The sequence below is a fragment of the Chelonia mydas genome, chromosome 3 (genome assembly GCF_015237465.2).
Source record: "Chelonia mydas isolate rCheMyd1 chromosome 3, rCheMyd1.pri.v2, whole genome shotgun sequence".
Lineage (NCBI taxonomy): Eukaryota > Metazoa > Chordata > Testudines > Cheloniidae > Chelonia > Chelonia mydas.
The window spans coordinates 166,062,755-166,079,120 of NC_057851.1; the positions used below are offsets into that span (position 1 = coordinate 166,062,755).

The 16,366-nt window shown below is 43.5% G+C and overlaps 1 long non-coding RNA gene across 1 annotated transcript in view; it reads left to right on the top strand.

Annotated features, from left to right (window-relative positions):
- Positions 1–1,358: 1,358 nt before the first annotated feature.
- The window catches only part of LOC122465204, a 74,435-nt gene continuing 59,427 nt past the window's right edge, over positions 1,359–16,366 (top strand). The window contains exon 1 of the long non-coding RNA XR_006289872.1: positions 1,359–1,823. This is a non-coding gene — a long non-coding RNA (uncharacterized LOC122465204). The remainder of the gene's footprint in view (positions 1,824–16,366) is intronic.

The following is a 16,366-nucleotide window of genomic DNA, read 5'->3' on the forward strand; positions in this document are numbered from 1 at the left end:
ATTTCACCTGAAGTTCTCGCCAGTGTTTTCAACCAAGCCTGGATGAGACCGCTTTTTCATGAAGCCAGTTGGTACCTGGATCATGCCTGCATATTAGAGTTGGCAGCAAACTAGAGTTCCTATTCCATGGTGGGCTGCCAGGAGCTGGGCAGACAAGCTGGCAGGAAACCAGACAGGTTTCCAAAGAAACTCGGTCTAGCAGGTAGGGTTCTGTCAGAAATCTCCCCAGTTTCACTGGAATTTCGTTGAAATCAATATGTTCCCATGGAAAGTTTCAGTTTGGACAAATTGGTATTTTCTTATGGAAAAATGTTCCTTTAGAAAATTTCTGACCAGCTCTACTGTGACTCCGTGGTCATAGAATTTGCTGTGGAATTCGGATTTGTGCTCTAGAAGCTAAAGTTTCATTTTTAAGTGTTTTTAGACATTAAGGATGTAAACAAAGTCTTGAAAATGTGAAATGAGTATAAAACTGATTGTGATGGCGTCTAGACACCCCACACTGGTCAGGAAAGAGTTAACCAGCTTACATGAGCTCAGTTAGCCCCACCTCACTACACCTGAAATAGGTGCTGGCTCTTGGAAGGCTTAAAAGGGGAGAGCTGGGTTCAGATGGCAGATGGCTGGGAGGGAGAGCTGATCTTGCGGACTTCCCACAGAGTCTGAGCTGCTTGGGCCAGGAACTGCTTAGAGACTGCTGCCTTTCAGAGCCTCTCTGAGGGAAGGGAAGTTAGGCCCAATGTGAGATTGTTTGGATTTGCTGCCGGTGACGGAATTGTGGCTGGGTATGACTGCTGGAGGTGATGCCCTGCCTAATGGGGATAACAACTAAATAAAAAACATTTTTGTCTTCAAAATGGGGGCCCAGAAGTGGTTTGCTGTGAGCCCAAGAGCAAGCCCGTTACGCTGATGTAGCAATGATTTCCTGACTCTGCAGCCTCCTGAGAGGAGAGATCTGCCCATTTGCTTTCAATTTCTTGTGCTGTTAACACCAAAGGAGACAATTCCAATTCAGTGGGGTTCACTATTTCACTGCGGTTCATTTTAGCACACGCTTCCAGCTAATTTTCTTATCCCACAATCCAAACTGCCAGCCCAGGTGCCAAAGCCCCAAAGGTCCCCTTCCAACAGCTGCCAGTCTTCCAGCTTCACCCTGGCTATCTTCTCTGACGCAGTTAGACACTGTGTACTGGGGCAGCTGCCCCCACTCTGGCATGGACAGGGTTAGAGCAAGCCAGAGAGGCTGTACAGAGCCCCAGCCAATCATGGAATGGCTTATTGGGAGCCAATCAAGTGGAGGCTTGAAAGCAGCCTATCAGGGCCAGGCTGGGCCCTATAAGAAGGCTGCAGGGCGGAGAGGAGGGGAGTCTTTCCCTGGAGGGCAAAGGGAGAAGAACTAGATCTTAGAGATGCAGCTAAGGCAGGGGTAGCAGAGGCTGTGCAAGTGCTAGGCTGATGACTGCCAGACTGGGGCCCTGACAAAAAGGGGCAGAGAAGGTGCTGGGGCTATGGGGAAGTGGCCCAGGGAAGCAGGCAGTAGAGGAGAGCTGGAGGAGGGTAGTAAGTAGCTGTCACTAGAGGGTCCCTGGGTTGGGACCCCCTTCTCCTCTTCCCCCCGCCTCCCCCACACTTGCAAGTGATGAAAGTGTCGAAACCAGACTGCAGTTCGCTAGACTAAGGACTGCAGTGAGCTACTGAGGCGAGTGATAGAACCAGAAGCTGCTGGTCCCCCTCAAGGGTGGGGAGAGCCATCGGAGTGGGCACAGCTGGAGGGCAGTGTCCAGAAGCGGATGCCTCAGTCCGGGAGTGACGGGGATCCAAAGGTGAGGATGGTGGAGACCAAGAAAGTAACAGAGGGTGTGACATCACTAGCAAAGGCATGCCACTGAAATAGCTGATTCCCCAACCAACAGGAGGTCCCGCTGTGGTGAATCTGTGCCCTGTTACACATTGTCAGTGAACCATGTGCAGCATGTTGGAAACGTGTTCAATTTAAAAATGGAAGTTTCTTTATTGACTTTATTTGAAGCTGCTGCAGAATTTCCACCAGAATGCCGCAAAATGTAGGTCTAATTTGCTGTAGAGAATGTAGAGCCTTGGCTATGACCTGTCTGATATCTTATCCCTGGTCAATCTGTCTTCAGTGAAGCAGAGTCAGAATTCTTCATCGCAGGTTAAGCAAGCTGTCCCTTCTTATCAATTGTAGTGCCTTGATGCACTAGATGAGATCAAGGCACTATTGTGTTATGCACAGAGCTTTCTATTATGTATAATTATTAATTATTATTTATTATTATTCCCATTTTACATATGGGGAGCTAAGGCCACAGAGAAATGAAGCAACACAGGAGGAGGTGGGAATGATCTCATGTTTCCTGAGGTCCAGCGCATTAATCATACAACCAGCCTTTACCTGGAAAAGCAGAGTCCATTGAGGAGACAAATATCTAGTCCCTACTCTCTGAAGCAACACTTTTAACTCATGTTAGGGTCCATTTAATTCTTCCTCTTTCTCTAGCAGGTGAATTGAGAATTAGGTATCTTATTTTGTGTGGGTCTTTAAAAAAAAAACACAACCCTCAGATTTTCAGGTTTAATTGAAAGACTCCATGACACTTTGGGGATAGGAGTTGGCTCCAATGCCTGTAGCCCCATGTTTGTCTCCTCCCTTTTGTTATGTAGTGCATTAAAACGTTGCATGAGAGTTAGGGCCTGCCCTCACCCCAGAAGTGTCTGCATTTCAGTGCGGTTGTGCGTATTTAATTTGTGAAGCACTGTGAGACCCATCAAAATGAAAATGCTATGTAAGCATAAGGTAAGAGTAGTAGCATTTGGCATAGGAGCAGCAGAACAATTAAACCACACAATTGCTCAGAACAGCTCATACCTAAAAATTACTAGAGCATTTGTGCCTTTTGCCCTTTACCACCCCAGAAGTTTCAAAAGACTTGCAAAAGTTAATTGCTTTTAGGGAAGTTTGCATCACACAGCAAGAGCTTATCAAGCTAAACCAGAAGGTTTAACAGGGAGGAAGCCTGACATATATATATATATATATATAATTTTTTTTTTTTTTTTTTAAATCTTCTTCTTATTTTTAAAATACACTGGGCCACCTTCTTTCTCGGTGTAAATTCACATGGTCAACCGAGCTACAAGCATGGATGAACTTGACTCATGCTGAATTTCTAAAATCTCACTTACAAAAATATGAGAATGGGAGGGTTTCATTTCCAGCTACGCTTGCAACAAATTAGGCTAATGAAGTGCACACAGCTAGATCTGGACTGGAGTGTGTGATTGGCAAGCAGCTGAAATGACAGATATTAGATCTAATGGAAGTACTAGCAAAATCCAGAACTGGGCTCAGGATACTACATATCTTGACTATCAGGACATCTTGACTATTAAAACATTTTTGTTTTAAACAGAGAAAAATAATAATAAAAAAAGCTAACCACTAAGCTGCCCTTGGAAATAGACCCAAAGTGCATCCTGCAAAAAGACATTCTCATGCCCTTTGGCAATGGCACTCAGGACATTTTGCAGGCATGCTGCAAGGCTAGATTCTCATTATTTCTGGCTTCCTTTTCATAAACTGCCGTCCTACAAGTTAGGCTAAAGTAAATTTGCCCATAGTGCCAAAAAGCAGAAAACTTAAAAAATAGCTAATTCTGTCATATTTACATCCTTCTTTTCCAGTATTGAAAATATTGCCCCTAAATGAACTGACATTGGATGTGACAGAAGGGGATGGATGGCAACGATCGAGATGATTAAATCTTTGCCCATGAATCCTAATGGCAGATACTGTATGGCAAATTGCCTTCTGAACTGAAATGTTATGTCTGGCCATGTGAGAGAGAGGGTCATGGTGACCCAACAGAGCACAATAAGGTTTTATTCTCTCTAAATTTTGTGTCATCAGAGAAGTTCATCATATTTACTGCACATTTGTGAGAGAGAAAGGTTTTGTTTCCTTTATTTCTTGCAGTGAAGTATCTGATAATAGTCCACTAGGGCCATGTCTACACTAGTGAACTTACAGTGGCACAGCTGTACCAATGCAGCTGCGCTGCTGTAAGATTGCTTGTATATCTGCTCTGTGCCAACAGGAGAGAGCTCTCCCACTGACACAGTAAACTACTTCAATGAGCGACGGTTACTCTGTCGGCTGGAGGGCGTCTCTCGCTGACACAGCGCTGTGCACATGAGTGCTTATGTGGTGAAACTATGTCGCTTGTGGTTTGTTTTTTCACACCCGTGAATGACATAAGTTTTGCTGACATAAGTGTCAGTGTAGTGTAGACATGGCCTAAATCTGTAGTTTCATAAATAGAGGTGTGTGATGGGAGTCAGAAGCCCTTCAGTTCGGGGAGGGGAGGGGAGGGTAAGGGAGAGGGAGTCCTCTTTGTGACTATAAGCACCATATCCAACTTCTATAGTGGGCTAAACAACACAGGCCTTAAGAAAGTTGCTGGTTCTTCACAGCCTTCAGGCTGGGCGGGGCGGGGAGGGGGGGTTCCATCCTCGCCCGCTTGTCTGGGTCTGCTGGAGTACAGTCATTGCACTGGTGATTCATCTGTTCAGGATATCTGGCCTTGTTAGCCTGAAAAGGTCAATTAGGGTAACCTGAAAAAGAGGCCTGTCTGATCTCAGTGTAGAGAAAGGACCAGTCTCAAGAGGTGCCTCTGAAGTAGGACAGTGAGTTCTATGACCTGGAAGTTTCTGACTTTGACTCTTGTGCTTGTTAATCCTATGAGAGGAATAGTACGTTTAGACTTTGCTGCTTGAGTCACAAGAGCCAGCAAATAAAGGCGGAAACTGTGGTGAGAAATAGTAACAGCTAATTGTTACTGAGCAGGATGTGTGAAAGAAGACTGTACCTGATTCAAAATACTGTACAGGCGGCATTGAGGGAGGTAGAATGGAAGCCTGTAAACTGTCCAGGTCATGAGGGTTCAACACTCTTACTCTTATAGCCCCCAAATGGTCAGGACTTTGTTTTGATATGCAGCACAGTGCCTCCTATGGAGGGTCATTGATTTGGTACAAACTCAGAGCCGAAAGAGCCACCTACTGAACTGCTCACACTGCTTTGTGTGCACCAGTTGGAAGGATAAAGCCAGGTACACTTTGGGGGCAAATATATGTTCCTTGTCAGTTTCAAGAGAATACTTGTTGGAAGGATGTTCAGAAAGATGGGCCATTTGAAACCTGTACAGCTCCTCAGCTGTATTCTTTTTAGGCCCTTGTACTGAAGTCATCACCGTAATGTCTGAGCAACTTCCATAGGTGCATTAAGCAGCATTGCTAATATTTGTCACATCTGGTTCTTTTGTCCTCACCCCAGAAGAGAATTGTGTATGCAGTGTAGTGTAACGTTTTGGTATGTTTCATATCTACGTGCTGCTCTGTGAAGAGAGAGCACAGTAGGAAGCGTGTCTTGCCCTTGCAGAAAGCGGTGAGGTCTGTGATGGTCCTTGGTTCTTGTGAGGGTTTGTTCCAGTCTGGGATGTGTAGTTTTTTAGTTTCTATAACATTTTAGGGCTCTGTGCGCATTATAGTGGGGAGCAAAGGAGACTAAAAAGGGGGCAGAGAGGCTCTTGAGGTCACAGAATGGTGATCCGTGGTTTACCCCTTAACATCTTTTACCTTGGGAAGTTCTTCATTTGCTGAATTTGTTGTTGTGCCAGTAACAGGGAATGATGGGTGGTGGCTTATGCCAGTTCTGTTTAGGGTTTGCCAAGAATGGATTGGGCCTGTGCTGCGGGCTAGGACATCCCAGAGAACGCCTCTAACATGCATCTCCCTGCTGCCATAGTCCACATAGTGCTTGCAGCAACAGAGAATTGTCAGGGTGAGAACCAGCTAGGGCTGCATCCACCCTGTCTTAGAACATCCCCTGCACCGGAGTTTCTGCAGAGAAAGTGCAGCGCTTGTTTCTGCACTGGTGGTGTTAAGCAGAGGGCTTTATGTCTGCCCTATGATAGCAGGGGAACCAACGGATGCAAAGTTCCACAGGATAATGGGGAAGGAGTACAGTGTGGCTTTCTACCCTCTGTGCTTCTGGACCCGTGGGGTTGGAACAGTATTCCCCATCAACCCACAGGTTCTGTGCTGTTGAGTAGATGTGCCTCCTGCCCTATGGGTAGCTGAGGTTACTCTTTCCCCAAGGAGGTTCCCTAAGTAATTTTCCCCCTTGCACTGGTTTTCCCTGGAGAAGGGATGATTGAGCCTATAGTCGGCTGCATGTAGCCAGTGTTTAGGATTTTGTTGTGTTTTTATGACTGACTGGATCTGTTGTATGTTTGTTTAAAAAAAAAATAAAAATTGCTCCACTAGTGTGGTTGGTGTGTGGCTCTTTGCTCCAAGGCTAGTTACAGTGTCAGCCTGAGGCATCATGGCTACCTTGGAAAAACCGTCTAGCCCAAGGGAGTAATTATTGTTTGCTCCTAGAGTAGTTCTTTCCTTATTTCCTTGCTGTTAAAGGGATTTCATGACTTCCTGTTTTTTCTAGTACTTAGTTCCCGATATGACTTCCTCTTTGGAAGGTTCTGGTGGGAGGAGTGGTAATGTGCTCCTCTAACTGCAGTCCTGCCAGTTGTTTCCTTACTTGCTGATTTTTGTTTTCTATCTCCTCTAATTCCTTTCACCTGTAATTCCTCCTGTTTCCAAAACAGATCTTGGTTAAGGAATGCTGCCATAAGGGTAACGCCTGTGACAAGGTGCTATAGTCTGGTTTTTCTTGCATTAGTGGACAGAGGGTTATTCCCCTTGCACACCAATGCAGGGGCAGCTGGAATTTCCCAGGATTCAAAGTTTGGTGTATTAGCACCCACACTAGCAAGAGGCGCCCTTAAGGAGGCTTGGCTATTGGCCCTTTTTGTTTCAATTACCAGTCTCGGGGAGTACATGTTGCACACTTTTATAGGCCTTAGACTCCGCACCTCCCATGTTTGTTCCTCTAGCACTCCCAGAAGCAAACCTGTGTTCTCTGCCTGTGGAATATATCCAGTTACACAGCCCCCAATGTACAGGCCTGCTTCCCCTCGCCTAATATGTTAGTACATTCTAAAGCCACAGCCTGGCTCCGAATTTGCTTTGTCTGTCTGTCTATCTATCATCCCCTTGTTCAGTTTCCCCATGTTTATGCACTTATGTGAGCTACATTATCTTCCTAGTTACAGGCAGAACCCAAATTACCTACTGTAGTGATAGAGATCAAATTGCCTAGTTTGAATAGGGAGAGTTGTATATACGAAACGGTATAGTTTTCAGTCAGGAAGAGTTGCATATACTACTTAGGCTGTATAAACTGAGGTGTTCATGTTATGCACTGTCAACCTCTGGAACTCCTTGCCAGAGGGTGTTGTGAAGGCCAATACTATAACAGGGTTCAAAAGGGAGCAAGATAGATTCATGGAAGATAGGTCCATCAATGGCTATTAGCCAGGATGGGCAGGAATGGTGTCCCTAGCCTCTGCTTGCTAGAAGCTGGGATTGGGTGACAGGGCATGGATCACTTGATGATAACCTGTCTGTTCATTCCTTTTGGGGCACCTGCCATTGGCCACTGTCAGAGGACAGGATACTGGTCTTGATGGACCTTGATGGGCTTTGGTCTGACCCAGTTTGGCTGTTCTTATGTTCTTATGTTCACATGCATGACCGATCAATTTACTAAAGCATGTACCTATAAAAGTTATCTATTATCAGGAACGTGGTGCCCTATAAAAGTTTATTTGATGTAATAATGTCTTCAGATATCACTTAGACTTGGCAAGGGATTGCATTAGAAAATATGGGGCATTTACCCGAGTCTGTTATTTTGACAGCCAAATTTTGCACTCAGATGTACTTGCTCCTATTGATTTCAATAGTCAAACCCTTTAAATACACATCACTAAGGCTTTGCAAAGATCGAATGCTGAAGGCTTGTCCTGCATACAGTTTTCATGCTGATCAGATAGGGGTGCGATTTTCTTTTTTTTAAACTGATAGTTATAACTTCATCCATATGAGGGGTTGGGCTGATATACCAATATAAAAGTGCCTTATACTAGTATACTTTATTCCCCTTCTCATATGGGAATAAGCTATACTGGTATAAGCATGTTTATAACTGTGCCATGCTAGGCGGCTTGTACTGCTTTAACTATACAAAAAAAAAAAAAAGAACAGGAGTACTTGTGGCACCTTAGAAACTAACAAATTTATTAGAGCATAAGCTTTCGTGAGCTACAGCCCACTTCATCGGATGCGTAGAAGGAACATATAGTAAGAAGATTATATATATATATATATACACACATATACACAGAGAAGGTGGAAGTTGCCATACAAACTGTAAGAGGCTAATTAATTAAGCTGAGCTATTATCAGCAGGAGAAAAAAACTTTTGTAGTGATAATCAAGATGGCCCATTTAGACAGTTGACAAGAAGGTGTGAGGATACTTAACATGGGGAAATAGATTCAATATGTGTAATGACCCAGCCACTCCCAGTCTCTATTCAAAACCAAGTTAATGGTATCTAATTTGCATATTAATTCAAGCTCAGCAGTTTCTCGTTGGAGTTTGTTTTTGAAGCTTTTCTGTTGCAAAATTGCCACCCTTAAGTCTTCTACTGAGTGGCCAGAGAGGTTGAAGTGTTCTCCTACCGGTTTTTGAATGTTATGATTCCTGATGTCAGATTTGTGTCCATTTAGTCTTTTGCATAGAGACTGTCCAGTTTGGCTAATGTACATGGCAGAGGGGCATTGCTGGCACATGATGGCATATATCACATTGGTAGATGTGCAGGTGAACGAGCCCTGATGGTGTGGCTAATGCGATTAGGTCCTATGTCCTATTAGGTGTCACTTGAATAAATATGTGGACAGAGTTGGCATCAGGCTTTGTTGCAAGGATAGGTTCCTGGGTTAGTGTTTTTGTTGTGTGGTTGCTGGGGAGTATTTGGTTCAGGTTGGGGGGGCTGTCTGCAAGCGAGGACTGGTCTGTCTCCCAAGATCTGTGAGAGTGAGGGATCATTTTTCAGGATAGGTTATAAATCTTTGATGATACACTGCAGAGGTTTTAGCTGAAGGTAACAGCTAGTGGCATTCTGTTATTTTCTTTGTTGAGCCTGTCCTGTAGTAGGTGACTTCTGGGTACTCTTCTGGCTCTGTCAATCTGTTTTTTCACTTCAGCAGGTGGGTACTGTAGTTTTAAGAATGCTTGATAGAGATCTTGTAGGTGTTTCTCTGTCTGAGGGATTGGAGCAAATGCGGTTGTACCTCAGAGCTTGGCTGTAGACAATCGATCGTGTGGTGTGTCCTGGATGGAAGCTGAAGGCATGTAGGTAAGTATAGCGGTCAGTAGGTTTCCAGTATAGGGTGGTGTTCATGTGGCCATCGCTTATGAGCACTGTGGTGTCCAGGAAGTGGATCTCTTGTGTGGACTGGTCCAGGCTGAGGTTGATGGTGGGATGGAAATTGTTGAAATCATGGTGGAATTCCTCAAGGGCTTCTTTTCCATGGGTCCAGATGATGAAGATGTCATCAATGTAGCGCAAGTAGAGTTAGGGGTGTTAGGGGACGAGAGCTAAGGAAGCATTGTTCTAAGTTAGCCATAAAAATGTTGGCATACTGTGGGGCCATGTGGGTACCCATAGCAGTGCCGCTGACTTGAAAGTATATATTGTCCCCCATATTTCAAATGTGAAATAGTTGTGGGTGAGGACTAAGTCACAAAGGTCAGCCAGCAGGTCTGCCGTGACATTATCGGGGATACTGTTCCTGATGGCTTGTAGTCTATCTTTGTGTGGAATGTTGGTGTAGACGGCTTCTACATCAATAGTGGCCAGGATGGTGTTTTCTGGAAGATCACCAGGAGAGTAACTTTTGGTTTGTTCTTCAGGTAGAACGAATTGTTGCTGATACATTGTTCAATTCAATGTAGTCTATGCAGGCACATACTCACTAGAAACACATTTTCTGCATACCAAGGTTTTGCCTTCACTGTCTTCTTCAGCATTCAGTGCGGTTTTAGGGCTTGTGATTATACGAAAATACAGTTGCTTGAGTTATAAAGTCATGTATTGATTGTGAGCTTGGTATTATCCCTCCTTTTGTTTGACAGTAGCTTTCGACAGAATTGATTTTATTATTTTAGGTATTTATTTATTTGGTACTTAATTACAATCCTTGGCTCTTGGTTCATATTGAACAAGCTTTAATCTCAGGTGTGTTCCTGTCTCAGTGACTGTGGTTATTTTATTCTCTCTCATGCCAGGATTTAAGTCTCCCAATACTCTTGTGAGATGGGTACCTCATTTAACAGATAGGGAAATAGAGGTGAAGTGATTGCAGTGTCCAAAGTCACACAGGAGGTTGTAGTAAAACTGAGTAAGGAACTGAGGTCTCCTGACCCCTCAGCCTGGTGCTTTGACCATAAGACTCTCCTTCCTCCCAAATGGCTGTATTATGGCTTACTTAAACATGCGTGTATGTGTACTTCATGAAGCACCATCTCATAAGCTCTGAATTCTAATATCACAACTATCATGTGTGCTCATTCATGATTGCAACCCTGATCACAAGCAGCTGATCAATCTAATCTACTGTGGCATAAATATCTAGATGAAGTCTTAGACCATGAAAGTGGTGGAAAATCATCTTAAAAATTCCTCAGAAGGCTTTACAATCCTTAAGGATACTGCCATCAATATGTATGTACATAATGTACTCCCCCTGACTTTACAGAAATCTTGCCACTGCTCAAGGGCAGTATATGGCCCTCTGAATCCTATATCCAAAGATGCCACTTTGGGCTCAATTCTGTCGTCTCTGGAACTGAAACCATTAAGGGAGCTGTGGCTCAGGGCAACACGCCCTGTAGCATGGAACACTGCTTTCATTCTGTTAGAACATAGGCGGTGTTCTTGTGTTGTACTGTGCAGCGAGGTGTGCTGATAACTTGCATCTGCACCCCTCTTGTGCGTTATTCCTTGTGAACCTTACTACCCAACCAGAAGCATAAATCAGTCACTATCTAACCTACACAAACCAGAATGGGAAAATATATTTTAGTGAGGATGAACCACCGTATGGCCACCCAGCTGCACATGCACAAGCTGAAGTGGGTGTCATGAACTATAAGTCTCTGATGGTGGAGTATTGTGCCATATGGGAGAAGAAGCATAACAACATGACAACTGCTCCTAATTATATATTATAAATGTCAAGCAGACAGTCGTGTTCAAAATTCAAGGATTGCACCCTGCCAGAAGGAAAGCTGCCTTAATTTTTTCTGCAAATACTTCTTTGGAAACAAGGTTTGGAGGAAGGAGAGTTTGCAGCTGATGATCTCATCAGCCCACTTTTTAAATTGCAGGGAGCTGGTTGGAAAGGCTGTTCCAAAACCTCTCTACTTGGTGAATAAAGCACAAGGCGGTTGTCACAGGGTGGCACTTGTCCTTTAAAGGGGAGAGACCAGTGGATCTGAGAGTGGTCAGCTGACTCCCAGTTGCGCTTAAGAGCAGGCCCTTTGGCTTTAGAGAAGAGGGACCCTGGGGGTGAGCCAGCTCTGAGAGTTGGTCAGGAAGGGACAGGGAGAATAGACATGGGGCTCACTGCCTGCCCACGGGAATGGGGAGACAGATCAGAAACCAGGATACCTTGGTAGTGGAGGAAACTCTGGAGCTAGAGCCAGGCCCAGGGGAGCGCTCCTGTGTCCACTGTCCAATACAAAGGGTGGGCAGCTGGCAAAAGCCCAGGACGGAAGTGAGACTTTTATGAATCTCAGGGCAGTGGGATATTGTTTGTTCTTGTGTCCTCTGGGCTTCTGAACTCTAGTAGGGAGCCGTAGGGGTGAGCTTGGGACCTGAAGGGGACAACTGAGGCTGATGAAGAGCTGGGATGCTCAGAAGGCGGCAGAGCCAGAATCTTTTAAGTTACAGTACTGAACTTTATTCTGTGAGTTAAGATGTCCCTATTATTAAATTCATCTATCACATGATCCAGCCTCATTTGTTGGAGAAGTATTCTAGAGGAGCCCTGAGCATGGGAAACAGAGGGTAGGGCAGCTATAGGGCTACCCAACTCCAGAAGATTCACTGGGAGATGATGATCCTATGACAGGGGTTTTTGTATTTCAGGATGAAATCCATTACGAACAAATAACCCCCAATTGCTCACTCTTTTTATAGTAAGGTTTCATTTAAAAATAGTGTAGAAACAGTTAATAAACGCAGAGCGTATGTTTTTCAAATAACTGAGTAATATATTGTTTGAATTGAGTAGGTCAACAGGCTGCTTCTAACCATCTATCTAACCTTTCTGGTTAGATGTTATATAGATGGTTAGAAGCAGCCTATTGACCTGTTGGACTTAAACAATGTATTACTCATTTATTTAAAAACATGTATTAATCATTTATTTACTGTTTATAAAAGTATTTAGAAATGGAACCTTAATATAAATTGTGGCCACAAAGGTCTTGTAGATTTTAGATTATTAACTTGTATTACAGTAACACCTAAAAGCCCCAGTGAAAATTGGGGCCTGATTGTGCTAGGGACTGTACATACATTTAGTAAGAGACAGTCCCTATCCCGAAGACTTTACAATCTAAATGGAAAAAACAAAGGGTGGGAGAAAGGAACTACCATTATCCCTATGATACAGACGGAGAACTGTGGCAAAGAGTTTGTGCCTTGCCAAGATCACACTGGATGTCTGTGGCAGAGCCAAGAAGAACTGTATCCAGAACTCCCAGGTCTCAGTGTGTAAACTACACACCATTTTTCTTACAGGGGTGCTGGAGCCATTTTTATAGTGCGATGGATGATGGAAACCATGTATTTGGTGTTTGTTATTACTACTTCAAGCCAAGGGTGGGGCAGCACCCCTAGTTCCAGCATCACTGTCTTCTTATGAAGTATTGTAATATAGAAAGTCCAATTATAGTTCTTATTTCAATTTGAATTAATTCAACACAGTTTGTTTTGTTTAACTTTTATTCATAAGCCAGTTAATAGTTTTCAAAGTGAGTCTTTCACATGATGTGCCAAGTCATTTCTCTGTGTTAAAAGGTTTGTTGTATTTTATGTAATGACAGCTGAAAGCAAATTAATGTTCATTATTCTATTTTAAAAGGTGATATTTATATATTACAGCTGAAGTTCATAAAAGCTATGGAGAAAACCTGATAAAACTGATTTAAAATGGTTTAAATTAACTTTCCTTAATTGAATTATACAGTTCATTTTAAAACCTATAAAAAATATATATAAATTCCTGATGTGACAAGGTAACCAGGCATTTGTGATGTATTTAAAATCAGCCAGAGCTCATGTTAGGGAAGAGAGCTGTAATTTAGTTTGACCAAAATAATCAGAAGAGTAAGTGGAAAAATTATAACCTGTTCAGGAAGAATAAAACTTTAATGCACTGTTTAAAGATTGATATGTGGCTGAGAAACTGATTTGTAAAAGTCAGTAATACCACAGGGCACAGGTTTATTAAAAGCATGAAGGCAGAATAAAAAATGAGGTCATACTTTAATCAATTGGAATAGGAAATAAACAGCTCCACACTTGTAGGCTTCTTTCAATAGCATTTCACCTCCCCCAAAAACCCCCAAGATTAAACCATTTAAAAACAATTCCTCCATGATCTATTTGAGTGGTTAAAAAACAATTTATGATGGTTTGAGGGGCAGATGGAGATGGTTCTATATTTGTAATTAGCAGAAAGAAAATGCAAATAATAGATGCATATAAAAACTATATATCCGATTGATTCCTTCTCCACTTACACTTTGCTTGTCACTTGTCTTTCTAATACCCTTATCCATAATAAGCAGTACCTACCTTACTCCATAAGAGTAAGTCAGTGAGACTGCTGGTGGAGTAAGGTGCTACTCAGTATAAGCACAGCCACGAGAATGTTGGCCGTAGACTAAGCTGTTGGGGGCAGGGATTGTATGTATCTGCACAGCACCCAGTAAAATGGATCCCAATCCTGCTTAGAGCTTCTGGCACTGCTGTAACATAAATATTGAATAATAACTTCATCTGCTCAGAAAGAAACCAAAAGTCCAACTGTTACAGTGAAAATTATTGGCTGAAAGTCAGTGACCATCTGATGGCAGTTCCACGCTCACAGAAATTGCCGTCACACTCTTGATGCTAATTGGATTTAGCACCCTTGTTGAAAAGTTGGACCAGAGAGACCAAGGATCTGATGGGCATAAAATGTGACATGTCGGTGAGCTGATTCACGTGGACTGGAAGGTACAGACAGGCTTGCGCTGCCATTTCCCATGCTGCACATATTTTGTACCGTATGGAGTCTTTATTTCTAAAAGTGTGTGTGTGAATTTAGTACTCGGAAAGCTGCCAAACTCGACAGCCTTGGAGACTTCCCAGCACAGGCAAAGGCAGTGAAAGTTTCCAGTTTGCATATAGTAAACCCTTATTCAAAAGGACCACAATTAGGCGTGAGAAGGATGTTCAGTCTCCATGCCCATTTATGGCACAACCTTGCAAGATGCTGAGCTCTCCTGTGCAATGCTGAGAGCCCTCAACTCCAGGGGGCCTTCATGGGAGCCGAGAGTGCTCAGCACTTCCCAAAAGTGCTTGGCGTCTTTCAGGGTCAAACTCAAAGTCCTTGGCCTCTCATTTGAGTCTGCCAACAAGGGTGCCAAGGGTGTGGTGTATTTATTACATGAAACATCCCTGGATTGAAAACTCACCCCATCTACATATTTAATTGAGGATGTCAAATATTTAATGGTTGGTAACAGGTTTTGGTCTAGGGCCCCCATCCTGCAAACACTTAGGCCTGGTCTACACTTAAAATTTAGATCGACTTAGTTGAGTTGCTCAGGGGTATGAAGAATCCACTCCCCTAACAGGAGCAGCTATGGGAAATGGCAGTGCAAGCCTGTCTGTACCTTCCAGTCCACACGAATCAGCTCACATTTTATGCCCATCAGTTCCTTGGTCTCTCCGGTCAAACTTTTCAATAGGGGTGCTAAATAACTTATATTTTTCTCAAGAAAGAAAAAAGGAGAACTGGCCAATCATTCTGATAATTTGTGTTCAGTTTCAGACCTCCATGCCATTCACAACACGGGGGGGCTTCTAGGTTTAACATTATGGAACAGGTGTTTTTTTTTTAGTACTCTCTAGAGTTTTTTCCAATCTGTAGAGAGTACACTCCTTCTATAAAGAGCTAAGCGCTCAAAAATTTGCAGACATATGGTAAATTTGCTATATGGTTTGAAATTAAGAATAATCCAACAATGTTTTTTTGTACTGGTCAGCAAGTGAAGGGGATAAGGCAGGGATTAGAGGCCATAGCACCTTTCAGGAATGGTACTGCATACAATATTTTGAGATTATGTGACTCTGATAGTTTTAAGACTATAATACAAACAAAGATCAAGAATAAGGTTAGCAGTTGCAAATATCTGCTTGTGCCAACAGCTGTGAGTCAGCTTTCTCTGTCTGTAATATTCCAAACCCTACTCTTGTACCAGAAGGAAAGCTAGTTACGGTATGAGTGCAAAACTTATTTGTTAAACATCAAAGATCATTTCACACTGTTAATTGGGGTCAACGCCACACATGTGACATGTCAATGTTTATGCAGCTCTTTAGTCTGTTTTGTTTTGTATTTAATTAAGGGCATTGTTTATGGGATACTGCCAATGCTGTCTTACTTCCTAGGTAAATCTATAAAGGTTTGTGTAGAAAACCTTGCTTACAAGTAGGAGAAACGTTTCAAAGATGCCACATTTTGAAGCTCTTTGCACATGAGACCAACTTTGCAAAATGTGGAGCACTCTCAACTCCGATCAGCTAATCTTTCTTAATTAGGTAGGCATGCTAATCTGCCACTTGCTCTTCCCACCCTAGGGAGTTTAAATTGCCTTCTCAGAAAATACAGCACACCTTCTGCACAGTGGCATATTAATGCCTAGGCTGACAAGGCCTAGGCCTAGGGCGGCAAATTTATAATACCAGCCAGAGGCTGCTTCCCCCGGTGCTGGTTTGTTTCCTCTGTCCCCTGCCCCACCCCAACTCCACCCCTTCCCCGCCCCTATTGGTCCCCTTCCCCAAATCTCCGCCCCAGCCCCGCCTCCTCTCCTGAGTACGCCGTGTTCCCCCCCTTCTCCGCTCCTTTGCGAATCTGTTTCGTGCACAAGCACTGGCAGAGAGAGGGGAGAAGCAGGACCCAGCAGCGCGCTCAGCGGGGCGAAGGCGGAGTGGAGGTGAGTTGGGGGAGGGGTGGGCGGCAATTATTTCTGGGTCTGGGGGCAGCAAAATCATTAATCCGCCGCTGCTTCTGCAGGATGTCTTGTATTTGCACTATTG